General features: G+C 36.6%; 1 protein-coding gene across 1 annotated transcript in view; it reads right to left on the reverse strand.

Annotated features, from left to right (window-relative positions):
• Nucleotides 1-10,845, reverse strand: part of LOC143373514 (methyl farnesoate epoxidase) — a 65,318-nt gene that overhangs the window by 50,946 nt on the left and 3,527 nt on the right. The window lies entirely within an intron of this gene.

Raw genomic sequence — 10,845 nt, forward strand, 5'->3', positions numbered from 1 at the left:
AGAGACATACCGAGTAGGGGTACCATGAGCGCCTCCGCGTCTGCTGTATGGGGGTCCGGGCGAACAGCGTCGGGCACATCTTCGGCACACCTCTGGAGGGGGCTCTCCAGTCTTTTCCACCGCGTCCGTCGCTCGACGAAGGTAAAGGGGGCATTTAGCTGCCACCATCCAACGGAGAGACGCGCGTCCTTTCCATCCGCTTCATCTTTCTAATGCCGTTCTAACGATGATTTTATCTCTTCGCTTTTTTATTTTTTAATTTCAAACTTTTGGGTCTTTGGGGTTTTAAATTTTACGAGCGTTGAAGCTTTGGATTCTTTTATGTTTGGAGTTTTGAATCATTGGGTCTTCAAGTTTGGGATTTTTTAATTTGTGGGTTTTATCATTTTTAGGTTTTTTAATCTTTGGATTTTCTAATTTTTAGAGTTGTGAATCTTTGGGTTTTTTCAGTCTTGGATTCTTGAATCATTGGATTTTTGTTTTTTGGATCATTGAACCTTCTATGTAATTTTTTAATTTTTGGAGTTTCAGATCTTTGAACTTTTTAATTTTTGTAATGCGAATCGTTGGATTTTCTAATTTTTAGAGTTGTGAATCGTTGGATTTTCTAATTTTTAGAGTTGTGAATCTTTGGGTTTTTAAGTCTTGGATTCTTGAATTATTGGATTTGTATTTTTTGGATCATTGAAGCTTCTATGTAATTTTTTAATTTTTGGAGTTTCAGATCTTTGAACTTTTTAGTTTTTATAATGCGAATCGTTGGATTTTCTACTTTTTAGAGTTGTGAATCTTTGGGTTTTTTAAGTCTTGGATTCTTGAATCATTGGATATTTATGTTTTGGATCATTGAACCTTCTATGTATTTTTTTAATTTTTATAGTTTCAAATCTTCGGATTTTTTAATTTTTGTAATGCGAATCGTTGGATTTTCTACTTTTTAGAGTTGTGAATCTTTGGGTTTTTTAAGTCGTGGATTCTTGAATCACTGGATTTTAATTTTTTGGATCATTGAAGCTTCTATGTAATTTTTTAATTTTTGAAGTTTCAAATCTTCGAACTTTTTGCTTATCGGATCTTTGAATCTTTAGATTTATTAATTTTTAGATTTTTGAATCTTTGTATTTTTAGACTTTCTGGAAGTTTGTCGATCTTTTCCAAATTTCTCAACTTTTTCAGTAGTTTTTAATGTAGTAGTTCTAATGTTTGCAATTTCGACTGCTGATACTGTATTCTATGTTTGGTCATGATACAGACGATTGTTAGTAGAATGATTGTGTACATCATCGTTTCATTGATGATGTTTGCTTGACGAATATGGCGAAGCTAAGGTGAAGAAGTCGGTTTAGAAGTGAAGGTTCTAAAAGGAGCAAGAAACAGCAGTTGCAAAATTTGCTAATGCGCTTGTTAATTGATGGGGTTAACACTTCGAACACAATGGTAATGCTACCATGCTGCTCGAATCTCTCGAACACCATCAATGAAGATATTATTCTAACATTACACTGCATGTACTGCAATAGCATTGATGTTATTAAAATAGTATTAAAAACCAAATTACATAAATTACATAATAAATAATGTACTTACCCCAGCATAATAAACACGAATTTTGTATACCGCAATATTATCAATAATTGGGCGATTGTAATCCCATCCGAAAATACTGATTTCGCCACTCTCGAGGTGTCAAAACCACGACAATCACCGTCCTGTTCTCCAAAACCAAGGAACCACACTGCGCAATTGTTAGCTTTGCATTGCGCATAAATGAGTAAATAGAACGAGAAGAAAGCGTTAAAAAGTGAGCGCCCAACAAACGAAATTAACGTCTCGCTGTTTAATCGATGGAATGTGTCCACTGCTTTGGCATAAATGCTGGTACATTCAATTGTAAACAGACGTGTCGTAGCAGAGTGCAGTTGTTTGCTTTCACTGGTAGTACAGTTAAAGCATTTTATGCAATCGCCGCTACCCACTGGATCTTCAATTTGCATGTAATCCTGGGAAAGCGTCGAAAGGATACGACGTTACAAAATAAATTCACTCCACTCGTCACATTTCTTTTCCTACCCGCCCCACTGTAACCTCTTACAAATCAGAAAATCCAAAAAAATAAAGAAGCCCATAGCCTAGCACCTAAATACACAAGAAACCAGGAAAGTCCTAAATAATCTGAAGGCAGCACAAAGCTAGACAAGACGAATATCCAAATTTCTGCTCATTTCGTATTTTTCTTATTATTATATACGTTAAGTTTGTACTACAATTACGACAAAATAATTCTAAATTATTTAAACATTTACGCGAGTGTTGCCCGAGCTTTTCATGAGCAGAAATACGGACATTTAGAGCAATATATATTTAAATAACAAATTACTAATACTTAAACACCTTGAAATATCTTTCTTAAATAGTTTTTCAATTGCTTGATTTATAATCACAGAATTAATCAATTACTCTGCAAATTTCGATGACAAACAAATTTTGTACACCTTCTTTATGACGAGTTACCTCTTAAATCAGCAGAAGTTGGGAGATTCACCTTAATCCAAAATTTACATATTTCTCTCATTCATTCCTATCGTCAGCTTGCAATTGAAACACTGCAAGCACCCTACCGCGTAATTAACTAATCCAAAGTCAACACCTTAACTTCACCTAGCACCTTACCACGAGGCACCCCAATCTCGAATCGACATAAATCCCCCAAAATCCCTGTTAACCTCTTGCCACTGGCAATCGATATCTAGTCTAACAAGCTTTTAAGCGGCGTCCAGCCCATTTTAATTAAAATACCATGTCCGAGAGTGGTACATGGTATTTTATCTCCCAATTAGATTCGGCTTCGACGTCTGTGTCGGCGGTCAGGTAGCCGTCGGAATTCCATCAGACACGTGTTCCCGACGTCGTCTCCCCCCAAGCCTTCCTGTAAGACAGACTTCGAAATGAAGCTCGTGGGCAGGTCCACGTAGCCCAGGCAGGGCTCCGTGCGTTGCCCAACTGGACAGACCGGAGCAGGGACCCAAGCGGGTTACCCAACCGTCGAGAGGCCCCGGGGGATTAGATGCAATGTGAGAGCCGCCGCGAACGAGGAATGGGAACGAAGTTATTCGCTCGTGATCCGTATAAAAAATCAGTGACCCCTGGCAACGCGCGAGATTCGCTTGCACGCCACGGAAGCGGCCCGTTCCGAGGTGAAACCGACGATTGGGGCGTCCAGCGTGGAAAGCGAGGGTCCTCGCCGTGGACAAGATAGGGGAAGGAGAGGAAGAAAGAGAAATTCCGAAGCACATCGGACGGAGAAATTGTACCTAATCGACGAACGCAGAATCCGTGTCACGTTTCGATGGAATCTGATTTATAAAGCGCCCGTCTGCTTCGCGGGGCCTGCGATGTGGCGGGGTAAGACTGGAGCTTGGGGAATGCTCCACGGTTAGATAGATTCTTAAATTTCTAACTGCCGATTTAATCGGCAGCTGATTATTGAGATTTATGCAAAACGAATGGAAATTGCGCGATAACTGTTTGTAGCGGAATCGATGGGCCTTACCCGGTTAAGATTGATGCGCGAATCCACGCCCGCGAATTAGCGGAGGACGTTCGCTTTGACTCGATGAAAGCAATTAGGCGATTTACGAACGTGTACCGAAATTTGTGGGGCGAACTGCTGAATTGATCGATGAACTATTGGATCTTTCTTTTTGGACGGGTGCTCTACCTGGGGCAGCTAGCCATTCCTTCTTGGGAATTAGCAAAATCATGGGCGACCAATGAATATTCTCTTTTCACGGTCAAAGTGGTGACTTTTATTATTACTGTAATAATTGCACGGAGACCCTAATTCTCGACTTCGACGTGGTTCTCAGATAGGGGTAGGTGTTCCTTGAAGGACTTCTCCCGAAACATCCCCGATTAATATTAGAACCTAGCTAGTTAGCACCACTTACATTGCCAAATGTCGGCTTCGAATAATTTACAATAGTAGAAAAAGAAATAATGGAAAGTATTCTTTCTGGAATCTAATTTAGTCATCGCTATCTCTGAAGATTCACTCTGTGGCGCTCCTTTCTATTTGCTACCAAAGTTTCATCAAGAATTAATATTTATTGGTGATGGTAAGTTGATTAAAGAGTTATTTGTAATTTTTAGTATTGGGTTACATTCTGTTTTTTTCTGATAAATTTAGATTTTTTCATAATTATTTTAATTGATAAGATTAGACAGTACCCTAGTAGCACAAAATATTGAATACACATACATCCAATATTAAAGAGGTTCAATCGCTTTCTGATATTTAAATATACATACAATATTTATTCTAGATCAAGAAGCAAATATTTTTTCCAAATATTCAGGAAATATTCATTTTATATTATGAAAAATATATATTTTTCAAATATAAAGTAAACATTTATTTAATGGTAGAAACAAAATTATAAAAAAAAATATATTTTTTCAAATATAAAGTAAATATTTACTTTACATTTTTTTAAATATTAATTTAATATTTCCTGAATATTTATTTCACATTTTCTGAATACTTACTTTACATTTTTTAAATATATATTTTACATTTCCTGAATATTTATATCGGAACTCTGAATATCATTTTCACATTTCCAGAATATTTGCTTTATACTTTCTGAATATTTCTTTTATATTCCACGAATATTTAGTTCATATTTTAAAAAAATTTATTTCACAATTTCAGTATGTGTATATAATATTTGTAATCAGCAATTTTGTCATATTAAAAAGTGTGGCCAAACAAATATTTTTATAATATTTGGAAAAGATATTTAACCAATATTTTATGCTACTAGGGTATAGATTAGATAATAAGATTAGACCCGAAATTTCTTAAGCTTTGCCCTTCCCCTATCTTATTTTATTATTCAAGCGCCCATATGCATTTAAATATTTCAGTGCTTACCAGCACCCTTTTAAAAGAACACTGGCCAAGACGTCCACTATGCGGCAAGACTCACTGTAAGCTCTGTTGCGCACACCCTACTAAATTTCCTCCTAGACCAGGGAGCATCGACGCGTTACGTTGCCAAAGAGACGAGGAAGAAGCTATTACGCTCGGCCAGCGGGAAGTGTGCTGGAACCTGCAACCTGGAAGCGCGTCTAGCGGGCTTAGAATGTGGGTAAAAGCCGCGGAGGTGTGTCCCAGCACATGGAGACGGTGAAATGCACACGCGCAGAGATCAGTTTTATCTGTTTCATAGTTACACACATGGTGGTAGAGTATAATGAACTCGTAAAATCAGCCAGGCGTCGAAGTAAACATATTGCGAGCACCAGGGCGAGTCGTTTGGAAGAAATGTAAGGTGATAGCAGCTCGTGTTTCAAATATGAGTGTCTGGAGTCCAGAGTACCTTAACTCTGCCTCACAAGGGAACTTTGGTAACCCGAAAATCTCGATTTTTTTCAACTTTGCAGGGTTGTAGGGAATCTCAACCCTCGGCTGGAGGTGCTGGGTCTTTTGGGACCCAGGCGTAACGTCGCCAACTGAAATAACAGTAGGGAGAGGAGAACTTCGGAAATCGAAAAAATTCTTCTCTACTGCTCTAATAAAAAAAAGGGTAAAATGCGTATAGTAGGATAGTTAATACGGGTACAAACTGACCCGGGCTCGGACTTCCGCTGTGATCAGTCCCTGGTAGCACAAAATATTGGTTAAATATCTTTTCCAAATATTATAAAAATATCTTTTTGGCCACACTTTTTAATATGACAAAAATGTTGATTACAGATATTATATACACATACTGAAAATGTGAAATAAATTTTTTGAAAATATGAACTAAATATTCGTGGAATATAAAAGAAATATTCAGTATAAAGCAAATATTCTGGAAATGTGAAAATAATATTCAGAGTTCCGATATAAATATTCAGGAAATGTAAAATATATATTTAAAAAATGTAAAGTAAATATTCAGAAAATGTGAAATAAGTATTCATGAAATATTAAATTAATATTTAAAAAATGTAAAGTAAATATTTACTTTATATTTGAAAAAAATATATATTTTTTTTTAATATTTTTCGAATGTACATATCCTCAAGACTGTACTGTTCAATTTTCATGGAAAACTACAATTATTTTAGATTCTACAGACGCATTTTGTAGGGAGCGCAGATGCTCGGCCTCTATAGATGAAAACTTTGAACGCGTTTTTCTCGGAACGTCATTTTTTCACATCATGAAGATAAAATCTCAAAATCTATCGAACCGATTGCTTTATAAATTTTACTGCCCATTCGGCACGCCTATGACTCTCGCCGGGACGACAACCATGTATTTTCATTGAGTCCAACCTACTTTTAAAATCGAAAATAGCACAGAAAAAAAAACGAAATACATTGATTCTTTCATTTTGCCCACCATTTTGCTAATTTTGAAGATAAATCAGTAATTATAGTCCGAGCGATAGCGACAGTCATACTGATCAAGAATCCGCTTGTATTTTTGGTTTCAGATAAGTCCAACAGCTGAAATCGCCTGCTAGAGCGAGGCATGAATATTTAACCATGTCATCAAAATCGCCTTCAAAAGCAATTTGAAAGCAACAATTTTATTACTTTTATATTTTTTATTTACTACAGAAATGTAGTTTAATCAATAGAAAAAAGTTTTATTCCATTACTATAATTCCTTTCTTCGCAATAAATTCCTGAAAATCGCTGAATTTATCGGCGCGCTAACCGGAATCACCCTTTAATATAGGGTGCGTAGAACCCAAAACTGGAGTCCAGTTTGAGGCCCTGGGTCTGTCTGTCTCAATCGGTGCCGTCACTTAAGTCACTAAAATTATGTAACTTTAAAATAAATCAATAAATTTCTACCTGCAATTAAAATTTAATTCAATTTCATCTAAATTTATTCAATCTTAACCTGCATCGGTACAAATTAAATGTTCAACCTCCAATTAAATTTGAATTCTGTATCATCTAAAATTATTTAATTTCAACCTGCATCCATATAAATTAAATTTTCAACCTCCAATTAAAATTTACGATTTTCATTTAATTCTAATCAAGTACACATCGAGTCTAAAAATCTAGAAATGCCTGCCGTGGCTCCGTTCGCCAACCATCGATTTGATACCTTTCACCGTACCATCTGTCGCTTCCGCGACGGTGTTAGACTGGCACCGGAAGCGACACGGTGCCATCGTCGACCTCTAGATCGAGTAAGGATTGTAGCGTCGACATGGAATGGCCTCTTATTCGTAGAATAAAGCCGTTCTGAGATTTAATAATCGTGGCTCGAGAGAAAGGTGTGTTGTTTCTATGGAGTGTATACAAAATTTGCAATCAGACCTCACTGCTGCTTGGTACACCTATCCAATCAGGATTTTAACAAGTCGAGAGGATCGAGGGATAAGAATCAGTGATTGTTAATAGAGAAGAAATAATAAAAGAAATGTTACAACTCGGAAATTCTTGAAAGACTCTTCTTCAAAGTTCTTGAAATTCTTAAGAAGACTGCTTTGAAAATGCACCATTAAGAAAAGTCTAACGGTGCTATTTTTATGGTAAAAGTCAGATAGAAAAAGCTTAAAAGTAAATGTTATCGGCGCACCGGTTCGGTCTATTTTTAAGAGATTAAATAAAAGCTAATGTACAAATTTTAAAAATAATTTCCAACGTTTCGGTCAGTATTGCGACCATTATCAAGGAAAGAATTACTGACCGTCGCAATACTGACCGAAACGTTGGAAACTTAATCTTAAAATTTGCACAATAGCTTTTATTTAATCTCTTAAAAACAGACCGAACCGGTGCGCCGATAACATTTACTTTTAATTTGTAAAAATTCTTTACGGTCGAAATTCTAAATCATTTTATTTCAGATAGAAAAATTTGAAAAAAGGATCTTAAACTATAGAATCAAAGGGGAGCTATTAAATTCGTATCTGCATGGAAATCTGGAATTGCATACCGCGATTCTATGAACACCCTGTATATCACGCGAAAAATATCATTCTAATGGAATATTTGCAGAAAGCTGCATGCACGTGTCGAGTCGGTTATGAAAGTCTGCTACGAGATTCTTCGTTTCACAAAGAAAGGTTCAAGTACGAGTTTCGTCGAGTCAAGTGAACTGCATTCCACGAAATTGATCGATAGCGGGCAGGCGTTTCGATGTTGTCCCACTTTGCAACGCGTCCTCTGCTACGAAACACGATACCTAAATATTTACGTAGCTTTTTTTCCACTGCAAGCGAAGATTTAAGCTCGAAAGCGATTTCGTTAGCAGGGGCAACAGAAGTAAACACTTCTGACCTTCTCGAAGACACAGAAGTATCACCGAAGGAATATCAAACGTTCTGTAACGCCGGAACGCAATTAGTGTTTTTTTTTAAATTTGAATAATTCAAGTCCGCATGGAGTAGCTTCAGAGAGTCGATCAGAGAAATTAAGTTTCAGAGATTGCGCTAGTCGCGAGTGGAAGACTGATTCCTCGACCTCAATGAGAGGAAAGTTCACTGCTAAGGAAACTAAATGTTCTCTAATGTTCAACGACTGATGTTTTGATAGAACACTATAAGTGTACCTACTATTGACCTGCTGGTCGCACACATCTCAGCGTCTCAGCAGAGAAAACAGCGCGGTATAATCACGCGAGTTTCTCGCTTCCAATAAGAGTACCATTGACCCTGCGATCGTCTTCGTGGCGAGAAGAAACACCGTGGGATACTCGCTTGCACTTCGGATTTTCAGTGAAAGTCCAAGTGAACTCTATGTTACGAAAATTCTCATCTATTCTGGGAGCGTTATTATCAACACTATTTTAATTACAGATCTCTACGTTAGGCACCCTAATATTAGAACCAGTCCATAGAATGTAATTGTTGCAGCCGAATTCTATGTAGGTGTATATTAGGGTGGCTCTTATTTTCGACTTTTCAATTTTCTTCGGGGCACCCTCCAGAATAGTAACAAATAATTTTAAAAAATCCGTGTAAAGTTTGAGCTCGGTCGGATAACGGGAAAGGGTGCCCCTGGGCCCTTAAACATTTAAATAATTATTTAACAGCTCGCGAAGTCGATTTTATATATTATCCTCCAAGTTATTGATGAAATAAAAAAATGTGTCTAATAAAAGTTGTAGATCCGGACAAGGAGCATTTTTTTGTTCGCCTTCATAAATAAAAAGTGTCCTAGAAGCATTTAAACTTTCAAAATTTGAGAGAAAAAGTTTTTTTTTGTTTTTCGGACTTTTTTCGAAAACCGTTTATCGCACGAGAAAAAGTAATACAACATAAAAGATGCTCCTTGTCCGGATCTACAACTTTTGTTTGACACATTTTTTTATTTAATCAATAACTTGGAGGATATTATATAAAATCGACTTCGCGAGCTGTTAAATAATGATTTAAATGTTTAAAGGCCCAGGGGCACCCCTTCCCGTTATCCGATCGAGCTCAAACTTTGCACGGATTTTTTTCCAATTATTTGGAACTATTCTGGAGGGTGCCCCGAAGAAAATCTTGAAAAAAATTTTTACCAAGAGTAAATAAGAGCCACCCTAGTGTATATTTAAGAAAATACTCAACGCTAATTATACCAATGTTTATAATACCCGGATGTAGTAAAAAAATCATTGCGCGAATTGTAGCTATAATGATCTTCTTCTATAACTAATTAATTTCTATTAAATAGATTGATATGCATATACCTACTTATTCAAATAAAGACTTTGAAAGATCACTTTGACTTTCTTTCGATTTAGGGAGTAACTGAAGGACGACGGTGCTGGTTACTTTCACTGTGCCTGGAGGGTATAGTACGATTGACAGTGGTATTTGGGAGCATTCGGTGAAACAAGTAGAAAGATATCGCTCGGTGAGTTCACCATCATTTCGAAACAGCTGATTGAACGTAACCGCCATCAGCGAATTGGTTTTATAACTTGCTCGATCAAAATTGACATAATGATTATGAAACTCGTAATAACCAATAAATGCAGAGGAGTCGGTTGTAATTTCTACTTTCGAACGGTGTAAGTATGAAAGGTTCTAGGATTTAAGTGTCTATAGAATATTGCCGAATAGATTTCAATTTTTTATTGCTGCTTGTTAAAAAACAATGTTATTTAAGTTAAGCATCGGATCGAAAAAAAATGGCATCCTTTTTAGGAGCTTGGGAAGGTTTCGTTTCTGCGCGGTGTTTATTTTGTGTCTTATAAATTGCAACGTTTTCCCGCGCTTTTTCTTATACAGTCTAAAAAAGCGAAGTTCAAAATATTCGTTTGCCATTGGTGGGGCAAATGAGGCAAGAATCTCCACGTCGCATCGGAATGGGCGCAGTCGTTCAAGAATAATTAGTGTACCACTAAATCACGTCTTTAAAATTGCCCCCAAGGTAATCTGCATTCTATAAAGATTCAAACTGCGTTTGCCAGTATTACGTACGTTGAGTCACTGCTTTCCATGTCCCACTTACATTTCACAGTTGCCAGAAAAGCGTTTATGCTTTCGCGGAATTTCTTCCGCAGAAAATCGATGTTACGCCAATGAATGCTTCTTTTTATAAATTCAGGAAGAATACTTGCTGCCAAAATTCGAAATTAAACTAGAGTTCCCGGACTTGCCATTAAGTGGTTGATGCTACAGAAGAAACTAGGATTAAAAGAAAAAAATTAAATTTCGAATGTGGCAGAATACGATTTTTATGATTATTAAACGTTTCCCTATTATTTACCAAATATTTATTTATTTACTTAAAACAATAAATATATTACATTTATATCATGAAACGTCTAAAATGGCACGCAGTAGAAGTAGAATATCAGCGAGAACGTGATCTCCATATTTGAATTTCTAATAA

This window comes from Andrena cerasifolii, chromosome 1, assembly GCF_050908995.1.
Source record: "Andrena cerasifolii isolate SP2316 chromosome 1, iyAndCera1_principal, whole genome shotgun sequence".
NCBI lineage: Eukaryota > Metazoa > Arthropoda > Insecta > Hymenoptera > Andrenidae > Andrena > Andrena cerasifolii.